Source organism: Eretmochelys imbricata, chromosome 11 (genome assembly GCF_965152235.1).
Source record: "Eretmochelys imbricata isolate rEreImb1 chromosome 11, rEreImb1.hap1, whole genome shotgun sequence".
Taxonomy (NCBI): Eukaryota; Metazoa; Chordata; order Testudines; family Cheloniidae; genus Eretmochelys; species Eretmochelys imbricata.
The window spans coordinates 13,609,723-13,623,795 of NC_135582.1; positions in this window are offsets into that span (position 1 = coordinate 13,609,723).

Sequence of the window (14,073 nt, forward strand, 5' to 3'; positions counted from 1 at the left end):
CCCTGTGGAAGATCACAGCAGCAAGATGGAGCCTGGAGTCACGTGGGCAAGCCACATATCCATGCATGACACAGTTCTTTACAGGCTGACCCCCATTGTTTACATGTTAGTTTGAAAGTTCCCAGGAAAGCTCAGATGTGGATTGGCGTATCCCAAAGTTCATTGTTAGCCAAGTGTTTCTTGATTGGGCACTTACTGAGAATAGTCCTTTCTTAAGAAGCTGACCAAATGCTTCACTGAGGCTTCTTAGAATCAAAATACATTGAGATACAAGTACATAGCCAATATTCATAACTTTAACTACAAAAATGGTACACACATACAGACAACATAATCATAACCAGAAAATTATAACCTTTCCATAAACACCTTACACGACAACCTTTGTACAATATTTGCTGCAAATATATAACAGTGGTTGCAACAATGATCTATACAGTCACAGGTTATGTCCGTAACGTCATACAACACAACTGGGGACACCCTCTCCCCTCGCACGGTTTAAAGGGTTGTAAAATGAAAGAAATCAAGGACCCCGGTGGTTGTGGGACAATCTGCTAGAAATACACTCATCTATGTAATGAGATTTCAGGATTGTCTCCTCTCTTGTTGTAAACCCTTGAAGGTTGGTTGAGCTAGTGGAAAGGGATGGAAACAGCTACAAGCATGCTGGAGAGCTCTTTTTGTTGAGACTGTCACCAGGTTAGATAGATCATCATCGGGATTCATGGTCTGTTACTGTCCAATTTTTTAACTTCTCAGCTCTTTTCAACTTTTTTACACTTTCTGAATTACACCCCTATGACAACAAGATTTTTCACTGGCCTAGTCTTTTATAGCCTTCTAAATCCTTCTGCAGTGCAAGGATCCCTAGGAAGGGGAATTTCCACTATACAGTCTGGTAAGTCCTAGCACTTCACCCTATGAATAAAATGGGAAAAGGTTAGATTTGCTGAAAGTTTTTCACTACAGCTGGCACTTCTGAGCCTCCTGCTGGGAGCAGCCATGTTGTGGGGATGTATTGTGTTTCATATGTGAAAGTGTGCCGTGTTGTAGCTGTGTTGATCCCAGGATATTAGAGAGATATAGTAAGGTGTGAAAGTGGCAGTGTGTAGGTCCAGTCCCTGGCTAGCCTGAGAATATGGAGCCTGCAAAATTGGCATAACTGAGAATTGCAGCTATTGGCTCTTGCTCTGCCCTTTAGCCACACCTCCTCTCTCTCTATTACAACACTTAACACTTTTTTGTTGTAATTTTTTATTTCCCCTCCCATATACAAAACCAATCTAGGAAGAAAACAAATATATGGAAATAAAAATACTGGTCTCAAATCCGCAGCTGAGTCAAAGCAAACATCAGTGTTACATAGCTGACCAAACAAAATCAGTTGCGGGGCAAAAAGCAGGAGTTACCAAAAAAAAAAAAAAAGTCACTAAAATACACTGCTAAGCAAGCAGTTTTCCAAGCAGTAAGTCTGGCCGTGATATTTCCTTATTACAGCCATCTTAGACTATATCCAGACTTCCTGTTTTTTCACACTTACCTTAGTATGTACAGAGAGGGAGATAAATGTAATAGCTATTTCCCCTCTCCCTTCCCCCCAGCTTGTGTTTGTTATGCTAAGTTCCTACAAAGGCCTGCTAAGTGCAACAAGCAGAATAATTGATAGTCCAGCCCAGTAATTGGCAGTGGCTAGGACACCTGGCTGGTTGCTGAAATGCACCCTACAGATGAGCCATTCCAGCAACATCTGTCAGTTTGTCAGTTTGGAAGGCAATATACAGACTCAGCTGCAAGCGAGACACCAACTGTTTTTCCATATTATTGCTCATGTCACATATTCTGCTAGATACTATATTGTTTGATAGAGGAACAATTTCTAATTGCTTTCCTTGCTTCTCTGCTAGCATTATGTTTGTCATGTCCTTCACTGCTGGAAGAATCAGTTCTTCAGCAATTGTATGAGGTTTCCCAGCTTTAGCAATTCTGTAGCTAACTTTGTATGAAGTTTGAGTGCTTTATTGTTGACATGGGTTGTGTTAATAACATGCAGTTTTCCAGTCTTCAATTTGCTTAATTTTCATTTGAAAAATTCTGCAGGTTTATCTGTATACAGAGCGTGTTTTGTAGCTAAATTATGGCTGAGTTTGGCAGGTACAGTAACTCCTCGCTTAACATTGTAGTTATGTTCCTGAAAAATGCTATTTTAAGTGAAACGATGTTAAGCTAATCCAATTTCCTCATAAGAATTAATGTAAATAGGGGGCGCTAGGTTCCAGAGAAATTTTTTTTGCCAGACTAAAGACTATACACATATACACAGTATAAGTTTTAAACAAACAATTTAATACTGTACACAGCAACGATGATTGTGAAGCTTGGTTGAGGTGGTGAAGTAAGAGGGTGGGATATTTCCTAGGGGATGCCTTACTGCTAAATGATGAACTAGCACTCAGCCGAGCCTTCAAGGGTTAACATGTTGTTGTTAATGTAGCCTCACACTCTACAAGGCAGCACGAATGGAGGGAGGGGAGACAGAGACATACACACTGTGTGAGAGAGATATGCATTGCCCCTTTAAGTACGCTGACCCCATTGTAAGTACACTGCCCTTTTAAGTAGACCAGCAAGTTGAGACAGCAGCTGCTGCCAGGAAGCTCCCTCCGTCCTGAGCCTTGTTGTGTCCTCGTCCCCCTGCCCCAGTGCTCTATGGAGATGGGGTAAGCGGGGGTGTGGGGGATAGGAGCAGCACCCTCACATTAGCACCTTTCTTCCTCCCTGCCCCGCACAGCAAGCAGGAGGCTCCCAGGAGCAGCTCCAAGGCAGAGGGTAGGAGCAGCACATGGCAGTGGGTGGAGGGACAGCTGAACTGCTGGCAATTGATAGCCTGCTGGGCGGCTGCTGCACAGGGAATTTAGGGGAGGGGGGAGCTGATAGGGGGCTGCTGGTCCGCCCTGGTTCCAAGCCCCCACCAACTAGCTCCAACGGGCTGCTCTTTCTGCAAGCAGTGGACAAAGGTGACGGCATGAATCACTTGATGAGAATCTGTCTATTCATTCCCTTTGGGGCACCTGCCATTGGCTGCTGTCAGAGGACAGGATACTGGGCTTGATGGACCTTTTGTCTGACCCAGTATGGCCATTCTTATGTTCTTATGTAAAGCAGGTGGCTGCCAAACAACGTTATAAGGGAGCATTGTGGAACTTTAAATGAGCATGTTCTCTAATTGATCAACAAGGAAACCACATTAATCGGGAAGATTTTAAGTGAGGATTTACTGTATTAAACACTAAATAGAAAGCATTTTATAACACGGAACACACTGCAGCGATTATCTACTTCTGGGGGAATTCTGCACCACTGCACAATGCAGAATTTGTGCAGAACATTAATTCTGTGCAGAATTTCATTTCCCCCCCCCCCACAGAATTGACATTGTAGAGCTGTTGGTTGCCACTAGGGCCCACACAGTGCCTGGCTCCTCAGCCCCCAAATAGAGGACGCTGCTGGGATAGTGGGGGACAACTAGGAGCTGGAGGGTTCTCAGCAGCTGCTGTTCCTGGCACACCCTGAAGGAAGGACGCAGCATGCAGGAAACTCCACACAAGCCCACTCTGACCAGCATCAGGCTGTTTCTCCCTCTGGATCCCTGGGCTCTGGGGGAAGGAGGTGCGGGTGTCTGGCCTGAGACTGGGCACAGGGGCGGGGGGGGCGGTTTGCAGGTGTCTGGGTTGAGGGGCATCCTGTAGCTGGATGGGTGGGGGGTGCAGGTGCCTGGCCCTGCTGCTCAGCTTTGGGGGTGAGGATGTCTGGTCCAGGGGGCCACATGCAGCCACCTCCAGCACCCCCCAAATACCCTCTCCCAGTAAACACAAATCCCTCCAGCACCTCCCAATTGTACCTCCCTCCCACCAGCTGTGTCAGGATGGGGACAGGATGAAAAAAGGAGAATCAACTAAAAAACCAGAGGGACAGAGTTTTACACAAGATGTGCCCAGATGGCACATATGATACACACAGACTGAGGCGCCCAACAAAAGCATGACAAAGAAACAGAAATTGGGTTGTCATAGGGGTTTCTTTAACTCTACTCCTGAAGGAATATTTTTTGTTGCCTGTATTGTTATAGACATACTTGCTGACAGGTACTTCGAAATAAATTACCAACATAATTGAAAGGGGCATGATTATATCCCATTATTTTGACAAATAAAATATGCAGAATTTTGCAATATTGTGTGCAGAATTTTTTGGCCCTGTATTTCCCCAGGACTAAGTGATTGTATATCTTCTTATATAATGCACATAAAGCCAAATCTAATGTAAAGTTCCTCATACTTCCTGTTCTTCTTTGTGCTTTCATTAATTTTGTCACCTTCCATATTTTTACATTTCACCCCAGTGACTGTTATTGAGTGTGCTTCCTTATTACTAACTACACTTGTGTTGTCACTTATGTCCTGGTTGATTTAATTTTTTTCTATCGTATACTTTTCTTCTCAATGCTTCCACTTTTTAACCACTGATCTATTTTTGTCACATCTCCCTTATTTTCTTTTTAACTAAAATTATTTTGTGGTGTAGACCTGAATGGGCAGCTGCCAGTACTACCAGAACCCCCCGTCAGTGAAACGACTCATGGTAGTATATCTTGGCGGGTTTGGGCCTTTGTAAGATGAGTGGAAAAGTAAACCACCTCCACTATGGTTGAATGTTTTTGATGCATTGCATCACAGCCACTTATATGGTGCACAGAGAATGTTGGTGAGACCTACGTGAAGGCTCCACCCCCGGTGCCCTCCTGTGCATGTCCAGTACAGGGTTGTGGATGGTGTAACAAGACAGGGCTTCTCCCCTTCTCTCCCAAGGGACCCCCTGCCACACCCAGAGTCTCTTTTAGGCCGTTTTATTTTCCAAACTTAAGCCAAAACAACAAACACAGTTCCTCAGCTCACCACAGGCTATAACTTCCAGGAAATTTTTTCTCTTTACCTTTCAGGATCTCACTGCTTCCCCTCCCAGAGGGACCTATGTAGCCAGACAGCCAGCCCCCCCGCCCCCAGACCAGCATTGCTGGAAACACAGGAGGAAGCCGGAACAGGGCACTTAACATATATTCCAGCACAGCCTTTGAAGCTGTGAAAGCACAGGTGTGCTGCTACAATGTGCCTCTGGGAGCAGATACAACGATTAAGCTCACAGCAGGCAGAGGCCCTGTGACAGACATGGCTCTTAGCCCCTACTAAATAGCGTGATGCACACACACCAACATCCTAGTTGGGAAAATATTTACCCTGATAAAAGAAATGTCCAGTAGTCAACACTTATTGTTTCTCTCCCTTGCAAGTGTAAACTACTCTTGCGAAAGCTGGCGTCACCCAGACAGACCAGCCTCAATTTGGCATAAGAAAGGAGAAAGAGAATAAAGGAGTACAGAGGTATAAGTAGGGGACCTACAGCACCATGATTTTTGAGTGCTTTTCACTATCTATCTGCTGGTCAGATAAGTGACAGCCTCCCAAGGCTTCTGCAGCTAAGAGGGTCCCTACGCCTTGTCCCTTATTCGTCTTTCCGCGGAATTGAGTGACCGATCCTGGCTTGGCACCGCTGGAATCGAGAGATGCAAGGAGGGTAAGAAGCACCCACACCTGATCTCCTATCTTTAGTGTACACATATTTTGAAATAGAGCTCTATACTTTGTTTTCTTTCTTTGGGATTGTGGCTTCAGTTTTGTAACTTGTTTGTGTGTGTAACATCTCTACATTTAAATAAGTAGGCACTAGCAATTTTTGTAACCACATGATTAGAATCTAGCTTAATAAATTTTGGTAACCATTTATGCATAAGCCTGACTTGTTTTCTCTGGTTTACTGTAAAGCAGCCGACACAATTAAAGAACCTCAGCCGTTTTGGCTCTAAAGCCTGGCCATTAGGTGAGAGTACTAAGAGCCTAGCGTTGAGTTGTGCCGCCTCCACGGGGCAAACTCTTGGGGCACCTGTCAGTCAATCCTGACTGCCCGCTGCGAAGGAGCTCTGAGCTCTAGCAGTTAAAGTCACGGGTGGTTAGGACCTTGGGGCATCCGTCAGCCTAGCCCGGGCTGCCCGCCGCGAAGGGACAGTGCGTCCTAGCGGTTAAAGTCACGGATGGTATAAACGGGCATAGCTGGCACCTCACCAAACATCCTTGGCCGTCGGCTAACAGAAATTGGCGTCACGAACAGGATTGTGATATAGGCTGCACTACAGTAACACAATGAAACCAGTCATGATAAACACCACAGAATTCCCTGAGCTAGAGAAAAGTTTGACCCAAGAGGGATGGGGAAATCCTCTGTGGAGCAAAGAACTGCTGGAGAAATATTGGGGAAAACCAGCAGAGATCTGGCAGCATTTCTGTAACTGGGGAACTGCCTGCAAGATGAAGAAAGGGAAAGGAAAAGGTGCTTGTATATGGCTGCTTACTAACATTTGGCAAGCTGCCTGTAAGGATTATCATAGTCTGGCAATAGAATTTAATAGGCTACAACAGGAAAGGGACACACTGCACAAGGAATGCCAGAATTTAGATACCAGAGTAAGAACACTGAATAGGGATATGGCACATCTTCAGAAAAGATTACTTCCCTTAATTGAGAAAGAAGGGATAGAACGAAGGGAAAAGCTGGAGACTAAAACACGCAGAATCAACCGGGCTAAAGTTGAGACTGCTCTCTGGCTAGACCCTGAGGAATGGGATGGAGACATTTGGGATTCAGCAGATGAGTCCCCCTCCTCTGAGGAGGAAGGTCCCTCTGTAAAATTAAGACCAGCTATCACACATCACAAATCAGAAGAACATGAGGAAAATTTGAGTGGGGCAGAGCTGGATGAAGAAGGGGATGACAATTATCCATCCACCTCTTCAAAAACAAAGAAGGGAGGTAAAAGGGAAAAGGGAGTAAAGCTCCAACACACTTTACCAAAATTACCACCCGCCAATATACTCCCTTGGAGTTAAAAACAATCCAGGGAGATTTTGCTAAAAAGCCTGAGGAAGGTATAATAGAGTGGCTGGTCCGCCTCTGGGACACTGGGGGTGGATATATACGCCTGACAGCCCAAGAAACTGAGCGCCTTAACTTAGGTGCAGGAATATTCCTGGAACATTCAGAGGGGAACACCCCTAAAACACTTTGGTCTCTGGCTTGTCGATGGGCAAGAGGAATTTACCCAGCAGACAGAGATGAACCCACAGTAATGCACTGGACCAACATAGATGAGGTAAAAACAGCTCTATTAACTGTGGCTGGTATTAGCATGCTTGGCCAAAACCCTCAAGAGTTAGCCTATGAAAGCCCATGGGAGGGTCAGGTAGATGTAGATGATCTCAGACCCCTGCTTAAGGGAGTTCCGAGTAACCACAGGGCTATGGCACTGTCCCTTAGATCAGAAGCTGCAGCACATAACAGTACCTTTCGGGCACTGCTAAACCTTCTGGTGTCATACTTTAGAGAATTCGGAGACATCAGAGCACTGACAGGCAAAGCTAAGATACGTTCCCTTCAGGGAAACAAGGGGGCACCATCTAAAGGACATAAAAACAAGCGAGAGCCAACCCAAGAGGAAAAGGAGCTTAGAGCCAAGTTGTGGAGACAATGTCTGGCTTTAGGTTATCCCAGAGATGTGATAAATGGACTGCCCACAGAGCGGCTAAAATTATTCACCACCTTTAAAAGAGCTGACTGGGAGACAACTAATGCTACTCCCAGTGCACCTCTGCAGCTCTCTCCTCTTTCCCCACCTGCAGACACCCGGTATACTCCATTGCTGCAGCAACTGCAAGAGTTACCAGAGCAGGGAAACTAGCTTGCGGGGGTCAGTCTCCTCTCCTAATAAACCAGCTTAAATCCAAAGAGGAGAAAACAACAGCAAAAGACCCCCGGATACATGTAACTGTAAATGACAAACACATTATTCCTTTCTTAATGGACACAGGGGCTCAAATGTCCATGATTAAGCAAGAAAGTTTTCAGGGCTCGCCACCTACTGGCGGAAAGCAGGTACTTGTTACAGGAGTAAATGGCAGTACCATAACTTACCCATTAGTTAAGATAAAACTGGATATCCCATTGCAACCCCACCATCATCCCCGAAAATATGAGGTGATTTTGGGCAATGCCAACATACTGGGCATGGACGTTTTAAGAGGAAAGAAGGGAAGGATTAATGGGGAAAGATGGGCTTTTGGAGTCAGTTCTTTTCCTCATGCCACCCACCTGGAAGAGGAAAGCCCTCCCCACTATTCTGTAAACTTACTTAGCAGCGCGCCTGCTCTCCCGCCCTCAACAGTAACAAACATAAAGCAGTATAATGTTCCAGCTGAGGCCATAAGCCCTGTTACTGACCTGATCAAAGATTTGGAACAGCGAGGAATTTTAATTCGTACCCACTCTCGCTTTAATTCTCCTGTGTGGCCCATCAAGAAACCAAATGGCAAATGGAGACTCACTATAGACTATAGGAAGCTAAACAGTAACACTGGACCATTAACTGCAACAGTCCCTAGCATAACAGATATTGTAAACACCACACAAACCTGGGATAAACCCTGGCTAGCAGTATTAGATGTAAAGGACATGTTCTTCATGGTCCCTTTGCAACCAGCTGACCAGGAAAGATTTGCTTTTACTTGGAAAGGTGTACAATACACTTTTACCCGAATGCCACAAGGGTTTAAACACTCACCCACTATTTGCCATGGGGCACTGGCAAAGGTCCTAGATGACCTTATATTGCCACCCAATGTACAAACTGTGCAATACATTGATGACATCTTAATAGGTGGGAAAACCTCAGAAGAGGTACAGGAGGCTATGAATCAAATCAAAGGAGCACTAGAAGCCCTTAATTTAGAGTTACCAGCTGAGAAATGCCAAGGTCCCTCCCAAGAGATAAAATTCTTAGGTACTGTATGGATGGGAGGTAGGAGGTCTGTGCCTAATGACACTGTGCAAGAGCTAAATCAGGCACCCTCCCCTGAAAGTAAAGATCAATTGAGACAGATTTTGGGAACCCTGGGGTTTTGGAGAAAACATGTACCTGGCTTTGCCATTATAGCCAGACCATTGTACAATTTGTTAAAGAAAAGTGCTGCCTGGGAATGGGCTCCTGCCCATGAGGAAGCCCTCAGGCAACTGATAGGGGAGATACACACCTATCAGGCTCTGGGTCCCATACATCCTGAAGCCCCATTCCATTTGTACCTAACTGTGGGAGCCACTGGAATGTCTTATGCTCTCTGGCAAGAAAGTGACACTGCTCCCAGACGACCAATTCAGTTTGGTTCCAAGTCATGGCAAGGGTCACAGGCTAACTACGCGCCTTATGAGAAGGTGCTTCTGGCAGCTTACACAGCCTTGAGAGAAACTGAGGAATTAACTCAGGATAAGGACATCACAATTCATACTCCTCTTCCAATCATTAAACCTATATTGGAAGGGAAAGAGTTACCACCTGGTGTAGCGCAAAAGATGACTATCCAAAGATGGGCACTTTACATACACCACAGGGTAGGGAGTGCAGACACTGCACAGAACCCCACTATGATTCAGGAATCCCTATGGAAAGTAGGAATGCCTGATGAATACCGCCTACCTCCACAGCAGTCTCCCATTAAGGATGCTGCCCCATTTGATCCTTCTAAGCCTGAGGGAGTATGGTTCACTGATGGCAGTGCCAGGCTGGTAAAAGGAAAATGGAAGGGAAAAGCTGCAGCAGCGCCTGCAGACACCTCTGCAGCACCCCTAACTGCTGAAATTGATGGGTCAGCACAACTTGCAGAATTGGCTGCAATTAAACTGGCCTGTGAAGCAGGAGCCACCGCAGTATATACGGACTCCTATGCGGTATGGGCAGGTGCCACTCAGTGGATCACTAGCTGGAAAAATAACCACTGGGAAATAGGAGGCAAACCAGTCTGGGAACTGGAATACTGGAAGTGGTTATATCAGCATGCCCTGCAACAACCCCTGTCTATAGGACATGTCTCAGCTCATCAGAGGAATAATACCCCAGCTGCACAGTTAAACAATTTAGCCGATGCAGCTGCCCAGCTCTTTACCGCACAAGTAGAATGGGAACGCTTATATTCATGGTTACATGATAATTTAGGACACACAGGAAGTGATGAGTTAGTGCGGCAAGCACATATCAGGGGGTGGCCTATCACCCACAGACAGGCTAGAGACCTGGTGCAAGCCTGCACTATTTGTGCTGAGACTAGAAAACATATAGCAGAAGGACAAAGGTTTGCCAGGCTAAGAGATGGAAAAACACTATGGGCAACCTGGCAGGTCGACTATGTCGGACCACTGCCCACTACAAGGCAGAGGTGGAAATACATCTTGACTGGGGTAGAAATTGTTTCAGGGATTGGTTTTGCATATCCAACCCGATTGGCAACAGGGTTGTCCACAGTTATGGGACTAAACCGCTTAACAGCAATTGTCCCAATGCCTCAAGAAATCCAATCAGATAATGGTTCGCATTTTAAGAATAAACTTGTAAGGGAATGGACCCTTAAACATGGAGTCCAATGGACCTTCCACCTTCCATATCGACCTCAATCTAATGGCATGGTCGAGCGCTGGAATGGGTTGCTAAAGAATCACTTGAAGCCTACTGATGGCACATGGGGAGACAGACTGGACGAAGTGGTGCAGAGATTAAACAACAGACAGACTCCTACAGGAAGTCCAATCAGCAGGGGATTCTTCCCTACAGGGAAAGCTATCTCCCCTGCCAGAACACCACTGCACAGTTCCAAGTATGCTCCCGGAGACACTGTTGTGATTAAACACCCAGCCCTGGGAACCTTTACCTGCGTTTTGCACGCCTATAAAGAGAAAGGTGTATGGAGTGCTTTAAATGCTGATAAAAGGCTAATAACAATTACAGAGGCTTGGATCGCATCCAAGACCGGCTGACCATGTGATTTATTGCAGGAATGGTCCCACGGTTCCGAGCAACCTGCCAGCTAACCTGTCAGCAAAATGGACCATGCAGCAGACCTGTTTGATCACTAGAGACTACTATGGACTGTTGATATATTTGCCATTACTTATAATAGCAGGTGTAATTTTTGCTTTTGGTTTTAAAATAAGTTTTTTAGCTAGAACACGACCCACCAGAGATATGTTCCTGCAAGCTCTCATGATCCTTCTGTTGGCTCCAGTCACCTTGGCAATACCAGAACATCCTCTCCGGGGAGCAATCCAAACTATCGCCTCAGCTGCTGGTGCTACAAATTGCTGGATGTGCACCTTGCTAGATTCAACCAATGGACTGGGAATTGAATTTGTACCACTCAGCCTAAATGATTGGTGGAACAAAAGCGACATCTTTCAGTGGGGACCAGCATGGTACACCAACAACCCTTGCAATGACTCGGGGGAGGTGGGACAATGGCATCGCACTGTTTGGGGACGGCCTGTGGAATATGTAACGGGATCATCTAAAGAAGTATACCCTATTTGTTTTGAAACTCAGGGTGACATACAAATGGGTAGTCTAGATAAGCAGCAATGTGCCCATACAATTGTATTTGATCAAAAAAGTGGGGGTTGGACTACCTACCCACCCATGAATGACAAAAGGACTTTAAAATGTTGGAAAGGTCCCATCAATGGCACACTTGAACATAGACCCCTTTTTAGCATATATAATGCCACAATTGTTCTCCTGAATATGAGTAGATACCCTGAAAGCAGAGATTGGTATAACCAATCACTGTTCTTTATTCCCAGTTCCGGACACATTTATAACCCATTGCTAATCAAATCTATTAACTCCTTATTAGATCAGTGTAATGAAAATGGACTTTTTCGCTCAGATCAAATTTTAGAAGATTTGTTAATAGTCTTGCTCTGTACTAACATTAAGATGGGATATTGTGTTCCATATCACCAACCCATACCTAAACCTGAGGGGGGCAGGTGGCACAGAGGACCTTATTCACCTATTCTTAGTAAAGAACCTGGCTTGTTCTTTATTTGTGGGGACAAGGCATATAAATATCTACCTGTAGGTTGGACTGGAAGGTGTTCACTGGGACATGCAGTACCCGAGGGACTAACAGTACACCCTCATGTTGATGCCCCCAGAATAACAAATCTGGGAAGTTTTATACACCGATCCAAATGAAAGTTCACCTACAACCCCCTGATTGAACGGCCCTCTGGTTTTCACCGATTTACACGTGCACTTATACCTTGGTTAGGTATAACTGAGCTCGAGATGGCAATAGCAAACGTTTCTGGACAATTGGAAATTGCTCTGAATCATACTGCTGATGCATTAGGGCTTTTAAATGAACAACTTCAGTCTGTGGCCCGATATGCTCTGCAGAACAGAATAGCACTAGACGCTACCCTAGCCCAGCAAGGAGGAGTGTGTGCTGTCATCAACCAATCTTGTTGTTTTTATGTAAATCATTCAGGGCAAATAGAGCAAGATGTGGTTGCTATTAAAGGTGCAGTTAAAATTTTACATGCAGTGGCTGAGAATGGACAAACCTCATGGATGCAATGGTTAGCTCAACACTTGGGATTTTCCCTCTCCCCGTTTTTACATTCGGTTGTGAATACTGTTTTAACCATTTTAATTATTGTAATTGTTTTTTGTGTAACTTTATGTATTATGAAGCGTTTGATTCAAACTGCTCTTTCCTCCACGCAAATCAGATACCTAGAGCTAAAAAGGGATCCTAACCAATTCCGCGAACCCTCATCCTCTAATTTGGTTGTTGGGTATTTCTAGATTTCCCCAAGGAGGGCAAGAGGTGCTGGCATCACCGCCACCTTGCAATCTGGGATGTAGTGTGGTGCATCAGGGGGTGGAATGTAGCCAGACAGCCAGCCCCCCACCCCCTTCAGACCAGCATTGCTGGAAACACAGGAGGAAGCCGGAACAGGGCACTTAACATATATTCCAGCACAGCCTTTGAAGCTGTGAAAGCACAGGTGTGCTGCTACAATGTGCCTCTGGGAGCAGATACAACGATTAAGCTCACAGCAGGCAGAGGCCCTGTGACAGACATGGCTCTTAGCCCCTACTAAATAGCGTGATGCACACACACCAACATCCTAGTTGGGAAAATATTTACCCTGATAAAAGAAATGTCCAGTAGTCAACACTTATTGTTTCTCTCCCTTGCAAGTGTAAACTACTCTTGCGAAAGCTGGCGTCACCCAGACAGACCAGCCTCAATTTGGCATAAGAAAGGAGAAAGAGAATAAAGGAGTACAGAGGTATAAGTAGGGGACCTACAGCACCATGATTTTTGAGTGCTTTTCACTATCTATCTGCTGGTCAGATAAGTGACAGCCTCCCAAGGCTTCTGCAGCTAAGAGGGTCCCTACGCCTTGTCCCTTATTCGTCTTTCCGCGGAATTGAGTGACCGATCCTGGCTTGGCACCGCTGGAATCGAGAGATGCAAGGAGGGTAAGAAGCACCCACACCTGATCTCCTATCTTTAGTGTACACATATTTTGAAATAGAGCTCTATACTTTGTTTTCTTTCTTTGGGATTGTGGCTTCAGTTTTGTAACTTGTTTGTGTGTGTAACATCTCTACATTTAAATAAGTAGGCACTAGCAATTTTTGTAACCACATGATTAGAATCTAGCTTAATAAATTTTGGTAACCATTTATGCATAAGCCTGACTTGTTTTCTCTGGTTTACTGTAAAGCAGCCGACACAATTAAAGAACCTCAGCCGTTTTGGCTCTAAAGCCTGGCCATTAGGTGAGAGTACTAAGAGCCTAGCGTTGAGTTGTGCCGCCTCCACGGGGCAAACTCTTGGGGCACCTGTCAGTCAATCCTGACTGCCCGCTGCGAAGGAGCTCTGAGCTCTAGCAGTTAAAGTCACGGGTGGTTAGGACCTTGGGGCATCCGTCAGCCTAGCCCGGGCTGCCCGCCGCGAAGGGACAGTGCGTCCTAGCGGTTAAAGTCACGGATGGTATAAACGGGCATAGCTGGCACCTCACCAAACATCCTTGGCCGTCGGCTAACAGACCTAGCAATCCAAATGCTAC